The sequence below is a fragment of the Morone saxatilis genome, unplaced genomic scaffold (genome assembly GCF_004916995.1).
Source record: "Morone saxatilis isolate NCDOM2014 unplaced genomic scaffold, NCSU_SB_2.0 Contig10, whole genome shotgun sequence".
NCBI lineage: Eukaryota > Metazoa > Chordata > Actinopteri > Moronidae > Morone > Morone saxatilis.
The window spans coordinates 14,663,395-14,674,757 of record NW_023339652.1 but is presented as its reverse complement, the minus strand read 5'-3'; the positions used below and the strand labels follow the sequence as shown (position 1 = coordinate 14,674,757).

The window sequence follows — 11,363 nt, the reverse complement described above, 5'->3', positions numbered from 1 at the left end:
CAGCTGTATTTTGGGAAACACTTGGCGGTCGTCATTGGCCCTGTAGAGCACTCTGGGACAGGTGGTGTGATAGTCCTTGTCCACAGCAAGCTGACAACAAGAAAGTACATTTGTTATTTTCTCTGAGACAGTTGCTGAGTTTGTTTTAGGTGCAAGGCAAAACTTAAATGGAAAGAAAGGATTAGCAAAATACAAGTACAAATGCCCCACTGATATTCTGATTTGAAAAGGTCATCAGCTTACACACAATGAGCTTCAGCCTGTTTATTTAAGGAATAAAAGAAGTATTTGGCTTTTTCCAACCACTAAAAAATTCTGCCTATGCATGAAGAAGCGTTAATTAATTCATGTTGTACTTTGTTTAATGCCACCATTGCATGCATGAAATTCACAATAAGTCACATACTCTTCCATAAAATGTTACCACAGATTATCAACATCTGATTAACATCTGTTTCAGGAAACAGCTATATTTCTTGCCACAGTTTCACTCTTGTGATGAGTCTGTAAAAATACTATTACAATCAGCTAATGATACAAAACCTGCTACCAAAATCTTTTGACTATAATATACATTCACTGCATGCTTGAGTGGTGGTTGTATAAACACTTTAATTTTTACAGCAGCTGTTAACAGGATGGTTTGACTGTTGTGAAAAACAACATAAAAGTCAACAGGATGCACCCCTGATTTAATCATAATTTCGGTCTGAACCTCTCCAGCTCACAAATCGAACAGTTCTGATACAGAACTAAATAGATCTGTTATCCAGTTTTTTTTCACCCTCATTAATACACGATAACCATAAAACTTATATTAAAAGCAGGGTCCAAACCAGATTCAGGTCCCCTTTACTGGGGGTTGTGGTTTGGACAAATCAGTCTCAATTAGAGGCCTTGTCTGAAATTTATAGAAATTCTTTGGATCTATAAAACCTCTTCAAGCCCATCGGGTTGCATGCTTGAGCGAGTTTTAAGCTGCTTAGTTCACCTACACAAATATAAATTACATTGGTGTCAATATGGACATGCTAATATGGACATGCTACACATCGTTACATCAGTTAGATTCAACCGCTCAGTTCCAGTTGCCTATTCCAAGGCATGGTGGCTAAATGATTATGCTTATGATTTGGATAATACTCGTGTGGACAAATAATGTGCAGTGGATATTGACACCATATCCTGCTCTTTAAGTATTATATGTGGCGTTAAATAAAAAAGAATCAATTATTTTATGAAATGTATTTCATACGTTTCAAAAAAACCTGGGTGTTTTGTTAGATGTGTTCAATTCTTTAATGGTGCATTTAATGAGGTAATGATGTGATGTAGAAGTAACAGAGGAAATAAAAGAAGTGGTGAAAGAACATAAGTCATTTTCAACCAAGAGCAATGCAAGAGTCAGGCATTATTTTTAGATTTGAAAGACTTTCAGACTGAAATAATCTGCATTCACAAAGTAGTTACTGGAATCAGGTAAAAATAAATGATGGTTTCTACAAAATAATAATGAATTGTATAATTTCACATTGTTGTCATTTATTTTTTAAATGTCTGTATAATATGACAAACAATGGGGAGAAATTCATGTTTTCATGTCACTGTAAGTAAAAGTTACCTTGTTTGCTATTAGGTAGAACAAAATGTTGTTAACTTTGTTTCAATAATGGATAGATTGCATATCACTTAACTATTAATACACACCTTAATGAGCTGCCCGTCTCCCGTCCCGATGAAGAAAACCACCCAGGCCTTCTGTCTCACTGCCAGCACAGAGGTCATGTAGTTCTGCCTGAAGAGCACCTTCTGCAGCCTCTTTGGCCGAGAAATAAAACATTTATTATCCCATCTGTGGCTAAAACCCTCATCTATGCCTCCATCCTCCTGAAATCCATCTCTTCAACAAGGTCTATGGTGCTGACACACTGGCTAACATTACCAATTTATGTTTGTGTTGTTTGTGTCTCCCTCCATACATGTAAGGCAGCGACATGATATGGAACTGCCAGTTTAATTGTTATTTTTGTGCAGCGGTCTCCTGCTGCCACAGATAAAGTAAAAAGCATCAAATCCATTTAACCCTCCAATCATTTGACCTCTCACCTGTCTTCTGCTCAACATACAAACATGCAGGGTCTCGCAGTCTTTTGCTTTTATTTTGTAAGAAGTTATCAATAATGTGTTCCTTCTACAAATAGGCTTTCAGAGAACTACATTTTTTAACAAACCTTTGTCTCCATATTTTGTGTCTGAGCACCAAGAACTGGCTTTAATCACACAGGTTGCAGTGGGGGAATTATATGATGTCATCCAACAGTATAGTATAATGTAATACAGTCCTACATTTTTACCAAATCAGCGGAAAAAGGTTCCTTAGAACTTACTGGAAGAATCTTGATGGACCTTAAAGAACGTCTACGAAAGGGTAACCCCCTGTGGCATGATGGGAAAAAAGAAATCTGAAAGAAATGTTGTATTTTATGTTAAAATAGGTTTCCTTGATTTATTTTCTACCTTGTTAAATTTGCTTGCGCATTTCACGCTAGAAGCACTAACATTAAAAATACTGAATATTATTATAGTTAGTAAAATGCTCATCAAAATGATGTAAATGTAAATTTACATCATTTACGTTTTTCTGTACTGAATCCTAACATCAGATTGTTCCCAAGTGGAAGTCAGTGAAATATTGGACAGCTTATAGTTCAACTGTGTTGATACCACAGGATAAAGAAATGAAATCAGAGATGAAACTGTTGTAACAAATGGAAACAACATCCAATCACTCAAAACGACTCACCCAACCTTCTTTCTCATAACAATGCTTATTGTATGAGTATGAGTATTTGTACGGATCTACATCGGGGTCTCCGGTGAGATCAGGGCTGATGTCAAACACTAGCAGCTCGGTGTTGGTTTGTCCTCGTCGCACTGAACACGCCGCTCCAGAGCACCGCGGCCACCCGGGATCAACCGAGGAGGGCAGAAGTCTGCCTGTTCTGACTCAGCACACCAAGATCTGAGAGTCGCCGCCCGCAGCGACTTACAGCTGAGTTTGCGTTTTTGCCCTCGAGCCAAATGAGAGGAACTTTGTTTGCGTTTTGTCTTCGAGGGCACGTTGGAGAAAAGACTGATTGTTGAAATATCTGAAGCCACCACAAAAACTCCACACTGCCTTCATGTGTGATGGGAGGTAAATAACTCTCCATTAAGAGCAAATATCCCTCCAATTGATTGTTATTGGTATTATGAAAGTTCACCGTCCTTTGATCCAGTTGGGAAAAAAAAAAGCATTTGGTCTGGGGTTTGTCTTCGTATCTGTATGGCAGCCAGAATGTAGTCTCCGGCTTTGGTCCGGTCTCACATTCACCAGAAAGCTGACGGACGTGGCTGTTGTGCCATGGGGGCCCCACCTGGATCGTGCTCCTTGTTACTCAACTTAGAAATTTTCAGGCCGCAGCTCGCAGTAACCGCCCACTTCTTCGTCATACCGCAGCGGAATCAGACTGTCTCCTCAACAAACGGTAATAATATGTTGAACTCTGAAAGTTGCGTTTCCAACTCTCCGTCCAGACAACCCGCGTCAAAACGTCGAGCTACTTCCACCTGTCCGCACTCTTTTAGGATTCCTCTCTGGGTTCAGACTCCGGCCAGGGTCGGTAGTGTTCAAGCTGTACAGCTTTCTCCTCTGGCAGTAACCGTGTTGTTGGACACGCCGAAATTGGCGGATGCTCCGTTTAAAATTCAAAGCTCCGCCCTCTTCCAGGCACCGAGCGGTTTCTCCAGAGAATGAAAAACAACAGACCAGGCAGCGGATTCATTTTCTAGCCGTGGCAGCAAAAACTGCTCCACACATCGACGGTCGTTCATGGCACTCTGCTCTCTCCACGTTGCACTGGAGTTCCGTCGCGTAAAAAGCGCAGTGCGCCTCTGTTGAAAGGAGTAGAGGGGTGAATTCCACTCGCGGAAGCGCGCAAAAAGCGAAACCTACCTGTGATGAAATGGCGAATTTATAAGAAATAAAGAATATTTTAATAATATTGAAACTGTATGCTTTTGATGACCAGTCACCTGCGGCCCACTTTTAGTTCGTTTTGAAACAAAATAGTTTCGGTCTAACTCACCGTGATACTGAATGTCAGACAGTTTGAGCCTGCAGACCAAATCGAGATTCAGGGGGATATATTATTCTGCAAAAATATAAGTTTACTTAGTATACTAAGTTTATTGTATTTTATCTGAAATGTGTAAAATCTCAATTAGCAGTAAACATGTGAGATCAACGGCAATAATGTTTTTATAATACAAAATACATTACAAAATAATTAGCTGAAATGGAAACAAATTCAAAACCAAACTGCAACAGGAAAGAGACTCAGCTGCTGATAGACGAGGTATGTCAGGGAAATGATAGAAGAACATTAAGCTTGAATGTCAATGTGAGACCAGCAGTGGTTGGGGAGATTCACCTGTGCACAGTGGAGGAGATTAGAGAAGGGGAAGTTATTGCTGGGGTGTGTTTTATTCAAATAATTAATCTGAGACCACACCACTGTTTTGTTTGTAATGATTGTGCCAAGTTGTTTTAGATGATTATCAATATTGTTTTCCTTTTACTTATGTGTCCTAATCTGTCCTGATTGAATGTGTCTATCTGACTTCCTAACAGATCATCATGGTCAAGCTGTTTGATGGACCTACCTCTGAGTGAGGCAGACTTGTATGGAAACAGATCACGCACTGTGTTGGAGCCACAAAGTATACCTACCTATGAGATAAAGCAGAAACCTCTAAGTAAGGCAAATTTAAAATTAGAGGAGAAACATATACATATCATTTGTTATCTATTTTCTTATGTTTTCTCTAAATAGGATCTTGATGAAGGCTTGAACGATTCCTTAACCTTAGTGGATACATTAATAATGTGAGCTATGTAGTTTTTTTGTTTATTGTGCTTTATTGTACACATCCATTCATCAACCCACTGACATAATAAATGATTAAATGGCTCATGAAACCTTGTGTTTAAATGCGCACACCGGTCAGAATTTTGATGGTCCAATCATCCTTAATCAGACAATAATAATCAAATCTACGTCACATGTTAAATTTAGTAGACAGTTTAGTGCCACAATGAAAAGTGCAGACACTGAAGATGCATGACAAGTGACTGAAGGTAAAATTAATGACAGCTTTTTTCTTGTAGCAGCAGCTGCACCTGCTTAGCTGAAACTACCTTCTCCGGGATTATACACATTATGGATATAGTGCATTCAGGAAGTATTCAGACCCCTTCACTTTTCACATTTTGTTATGTTGCAGGCTTATGCAAACTTGTTTAAATTTTTTCTTCTCATCAATCTAAAACAGGATCATAGAATTTCAGTTTCAGAAAAAACGGACACCAGTATTCAGACCCCTTGTTGTTAGACTTAAAATCCAGGTTGCCATCAGGTGACTCCTAATTCTGTAAAGAAGTCTAATCAGAACATAATTTGCTTTTATCATTTCTTAAATCAGAATAATAATGTTAAATTTGTGAAGTAATTTGAATGTAAAATGGGTGGCTTCTTCACTGATGATTAACACAGTGCGGAGCTATGAGGACACAAAGTCATGAATATATTTAAGCACTGGCAACACGAGTACAAAACACAATTTAAACCTCATTTAGGAGCAAGAACTCACAGAAATACCCAAAGCCAACGACCATATCATTGTTCTGATGGAGTGGTACCACAGGAGAAGTCAAAGTCGTACTCAGCTTTAGGCAAAAGTATCATAACATTGGGATATACAACTAAACTATTTAGGGCCAGCAAAAAATAAAAATCACGACTTCAGAGCCAGCAGGTTCTCTCTGCCTTTATGAGAGTTTAGTAATTGAACATAACACAAGTTATATACTCACTGAATTAAATTTATTCTTAATCCTAAATCAGAAGATATAATCAGCCATGGCAATAATAAGGTCATTATAATAATGTGCAATGTGATGTTTAATTTGGTGGATTTCCTCTTTTAAAGCTTGGAGAAGGCGCTTGTGTTCTCGCGTCCAGCCACTAGAGGCCGCTGCCGCCCTCGGTGTGGGCATGCAGCGGCATGCAGCAGCAGCGCGGTCAGAGGCAGCAGAGTGTCGGGAACTCCAGCTGCTCCGCTCCGTATATTTCCACTGACCCTCCGTTTTAGGGATTCATTCATCTCAGTGAGAGCTACTGCTCGGTCTGTCCGGACGGGATCTGTCCATCCATCCACCCGACTGTCCATCCAGCTCCACATTATCTCTCTCCTTCCACCCAGCGGTGCGCTGCGTCCGCATCAGCGTCTGGGAAGGTCAGACACATCGTTTTTGATCAGCGGACCTGGCAACTTTTTTTTCTCCCCCAATCTCTTTCTCTCTCTCTCTCTCCCTGATCAGCGTTTCATCACCGGGAGATCATCCCTGCATTCGGCCGTCGCTGGTGAGTCTTGCTGCCGGTGTTTTCGTGTGATGTGCGTCCCCTTCGGAGACAGCACTGCAGTAACACTGAGCTGTGGAAACGAAATCAAACCTGTGGTCAGGCCAGGGCAGGAGGTTTAATATTTTACTGACAGAACGAAACCTTTAAAGAAGGTCATGCACACAATGTCCGTTTCCTCTGAGACGGAAATGTCTCTTACGGCATTGATGATATTTAGGGGACACGGGGACATAGGTGTTTCTGGTTTTCATGTGACTTTAAATGGACATTATTGTGATGGCTGTTCAGTTCTGTTCTACAGTGTCTCATTGTTTTCTGTAAGGTGAGATGACGACTGTAACGTTTTCAAAGTTGGACAAATCTTTCCAGTCAGTCACCAGGGCTGTTAAATATAATAATGTCCCCTGTAATACAACCACAAGAGCGTGTCTTCAGTTCAGTCTTCATGAATATGCAGTTTTCTCACACTCTGCTGCTCGGACTCCCTCCACCTTCCCCTGTTGGGTTCGAGGATGTAATTGGCATTCATGAGCAGCTCCCAGTGTTGCATAATCTCAATGGGATTTAGGGTCAGTCAGCATATCCTACACGGATGCTTGCCAAACCGGGTTCGGGGGACTCCCAGGGGTCCTGAAGAAAGCTGTGGGTGGGAGGCCAGCAAAAATGAAGATGGGCTTGATATCACTGTTGTTCCTTTGACTTGAGATCAGCACCAGGATGGAGTGAGGGGTTGAGAAGGTTACAGAGACTTGAACGTCCTCTGAAAACAACAAGTTACTGCAACCCTCAGCGGACACGCACACGTCAAGATAAAGTATCTCCAGTATATGGGTCCCAATGAAGTGCACTGCAAATGACTCACAGTGGTGGAATGCTAAGTACATTTATTCAAGTACTTAATTACTTTCCATTTTATGCCATTATGATACTTAAATCTACTAACATAAATAAATAAATAAACATAAACCTGTATATAACAGTAATACAATAATATAACACTCTGGAAGGGTCTATTTACTATATACTATACTATACTTTAAAGTACCCTGAGAAGTTTTGAGCAGTAGTAGCGCGATGGATCAATGTTTTTATGAGTGGGTCACTGGTTTGGTTTTTATTGTGGCAAAATACACTGAATGTGAATAGAACTTTTGTTGGTTTACAAGAACTCCACGGGGAACCTTTAACCACATTTTGTTGCAAATACTTGTGTTCTTTAACTTTAGTAAAATAGAGGACTTTTACCTGTAACCAAATGTCTTACATTGTGGTATCTCTAGTGTTGAGTAAAGGATTTGAATACTTTTTTTCTCCTCAAATGACTCAGAGAAAGACAATCTTCTCAGATAGCAGGGCTTGCGATAAAGACCAGATTAAACAGGACCACACTGGTCCAAAGTCTATCAGCATGAGGGCCGTCTGACTGAGAAGTTTCGTTTAACAACCTGTGGAATCACTGGAGATTACCGATTACCAAATAGAAAACAACAAAACAACCATTTTAACGTGACTAAAACATTCATTGCTCTGTTTGAATTAGACACTGTAGCATTATTTTCCCCACTGGTTTCACTGGTTTCCCTCCAGAGGCAGTCCACCAGCTCACTGTATGTATTTTGATGACAGGCTTGTGGTTTGCAGTCTTTCTATAGCCTGTGGTGCAGCAGGTCTCCTCCCATGGTTTGGAGCTCGGAGCTCTGTAATCTCCCTGAACCACAGAACCACCACCCAGATTCATTTCTCAGGGTAAAAATGACACAAAACCCAGCTGGGCACAGGCTGGAAAATAATATACACGTGCAGTACAGTTTGGATGGGGTCCCTATAGAGCAGCAGTCCATGGATAAATTGCAGGTACTAGAAACGGCTTCAGGGTCATTATCGGTCCATAATCTGAAATTATGACCATCTATCTCATGTATTTCAAGGTGAAAGGTAATTTTATTTTGTTTCCCAACGGTAACAGACATCCGTTTCAGTCATAGAAGCACTTAAGCTGTAGACATTAAAGTAGATACAGCAGAATGTGTATCACATTCATTTCATTTTATCCTTTGAATCTTTTGTGTTTGATGTTTACATTGTAGTTGGTGCTGTACCTTTTGTCTTCAGTCTGAAAAGTAGCACTAGTTAGCTATTACTTGGCACAATTGCAATGTGTTGTATTCGGTTTGTACTGTAGCAGTGGATTATCTTGTGCTTGTTATTGTAACACTGTAGTTACTGCTTCTGATTTGCGATCCAGTTTGTACTAGTTATTTGGAATGATGATGATATGTGTAGGTGTACATCCAAATTTTTCTTGGGGATCAGACTGAGTTCTGACTCATTTCAATGTGCAGAGAGAGAGGGAGGGAGAGAGAGAGAAAGCTACTCTGGCGTAATGATGCGTCACACTTGGATTATTCCTTTATCGGATACTTCCCCTCGTCTTCTTCTTAAAGCTGCTATAATCAATATTTTCATGTTAACAATGGATCAGATGACAATGTGTATGTGATGGGGTGGGAATCTCTTCTCGAATTTGATTCGATGCCGATTCAGAGGGCAACATATTTCTCAACAGTCTGCCTGTAGCACCTACGTCACTCTTAGCTGCTGCTAAATTAGGGAGTGCCGGTCGGACCAGTCTTTGGTGACTATCTTTACTAAAGCAGCTAACTGTTAGCCTAGTTCAGAACATAAACACAATGCAACATTCGTTTGCCATCCAATTGGTTCAGCCGTAAAAAAATGTACATGCTTTTTGCACATGCTCATGCCGAGGTCAGCCATTTTGTCTGCAACCAGGTGCTGTTTTGTTACAGTAGATCGTAATGTTGAGAATTTCATTTTAAATTTCAGACTTTTCTGCATTGAGACAAAATCGCAGGAATCTGTCAAAAACATTTTTTCCCACAGCTAGTATGTGAAATGTGAAAAAATGATCACCTGACTGTGTAGTTCTTCTCAGCTCTACAGAGCATTTTAGCATATTTCAGCTCATTGTTTTGGTATTATGGCCCAAAACATAACTATTTTGGTTTAGTCTCTCAACAGCTCAGTTTCCAGCCACTGCAGGAAGTTGTTTTCAGCAAAAACCTCTGAAAACCCACTGTACACTACCTGCCCAGCACCAAACAGTGGACAGGCAAAGTTAGCAACTAGCTGGTGTGCTGTGGAGTTGTTTGTAGGTATCGTTTTCTCTTTTGATGGAGCCATGCTAACAGTTTCTCCCTGATTCCATTTTTGTTTTTGTTATTTGTTATTTTTGTGCTAAGCTCGGTTAATCCCGTCATGGCATGTCTATCTCTGTACTGGATGCAGATGAGATAAGGGTGATAATGATCATCTTACCATGCAAAGGTGGTAAACAAGTGTGTCAGTGTCAGACTGCCCCTTTAAATGCATTACTTGCCGCTGGTGTACAGTAATGTTTGTCTTGCATCTTTGTTGTAGCAGTATATTTAAAATGTGCCTTTTCTCAAAATATTCTTATAACAATGTAGTTCTTGGGTTGACACTGTGGCACTGTGGTAAGTTATTTTTGTCTTGGACCAGTATGGAAATTCTGTCACAATGTACCCGTTTCTTGTTGTCTTGGGTGTGTGCTGTAGCACTGTAGTTGGAACTTTTTATTGTAGTCAGCATAACTCACTCTCAGTCCTCAAGCAGAAAGTTCCAGATGTGTTGACTTTAGCAGCTGCTTCAGGGGTGCACGAGAGACAGAGAGAGTCAGGATGGAGGGTGGAGTGGGTGGAGGCCATAAATGGCAAAATGTGAAGAAGATTGACCCTGTCGATAGGGAGACACTGCTGTGTGTTCCTCTTCTTCCTCTCTCACTGGTGTTTCCCTGCTGCTGCGTGGGAGAGTGAGGGAACACTGGAGTGGTGTGTGTGTGTATGTGTGTGCTTAAAGTAATGTGTGCGACATATAAAACAGATAAAAAGCAACAATGGAAAAGCGAGAAACAAGTCAGGAAGACATCTGAACAAAGTCTGTTGTGATAGAAAAGAGCTGTGCAAGCTGTTTATGTGGGTTGCTACTATTCCATTCATATTCTTTTTACATTCTACACAATGTACTCCAAAAACTGACTGATGACATTCCCTCCACACTCTCTCCTATAGAGTGATTCAGTCTTTTACACCTGTGGCTGCTGTTGCAAGAACACTTTGCACGAACCCACTGATTTTAAAGCTAAACGTAAAAATAGATTCAGGCATATGTGGCTATTTTGTCCTCTGCAAAACAAGTTTTCCGGTGCTGAAAGGTTGACAGATTATGTGAACAAATGTGTTATCATGCATGACACTAAACTCATATATTTATAGTTACATTGAAGTGTATAAATATTTTAAATGACAGGCAGTTAGCAGTTGGTCTGGTTCTTCGTAGGATCCATCCGACCAGCAGGTGGGTGTGATTCGGGCACCCATAGCTATATGTTTTGGACTCGTCCACACCACAGAATTATGCTTTTTTTTTTTTTTTAAAGGAATCGTTTGACATTTTGGGAAATACAGTTTTTCGCTTTCTTGCCATGAATTAAATGAGAAGATATATACGACTCTCATGTCTGTATGTAATGTATATGTAAATATGAACCCACAACCAGGTAAGCCAGTTAGCTTAGCTTAGCATAAAGACTGGAAACAGGGAGAAGCAGCTAGCCTGACTCTGTCCAAAGGTAATAAAATCTGACTACGAACACCTGATTGAAAAGTTATATTTTGTATGTTTAAAGCTGCAGTAGGTAACTTTTATAAATTAACTTTTTGTGACATTTTCTGAAACTTTCACTGAATCTTGACAGTAGTACATGAGTCAGATTATCTGTGAAAAAATCAGATTCTTCTAGCTCGTTCTAGTACTCCTAATGGCATTTGCAAGAATCCACTGGGCCTGAATGAAAACAAC

The 11,363-nt window shown here is 40.2% G+C and overlaps 1 protein-coding gene across 1 annotated transcript in view; it reads left to right on the top strand.

The window, feature by feature from the left end:
* The first annotated feature begins 6,118 nt into the window (after window positions 1-6,118).
* Window positions 6,119-11,363, top strand: part of rerg (RAS-like, estrogen-regulated, growth inhibitor) — a 38,740-nt gene continuing 33,495 nt past the window's right edge. Inside the window, exon 1 of the mRNA XM_035676561.1 lies at window positions 6,119-6,464. The gene's annotated coding sequence lies outside the window, so the exon portion shown is untranslated. The remainder of the gene's footprint in view (window positions 6,465-11,363) is intronic.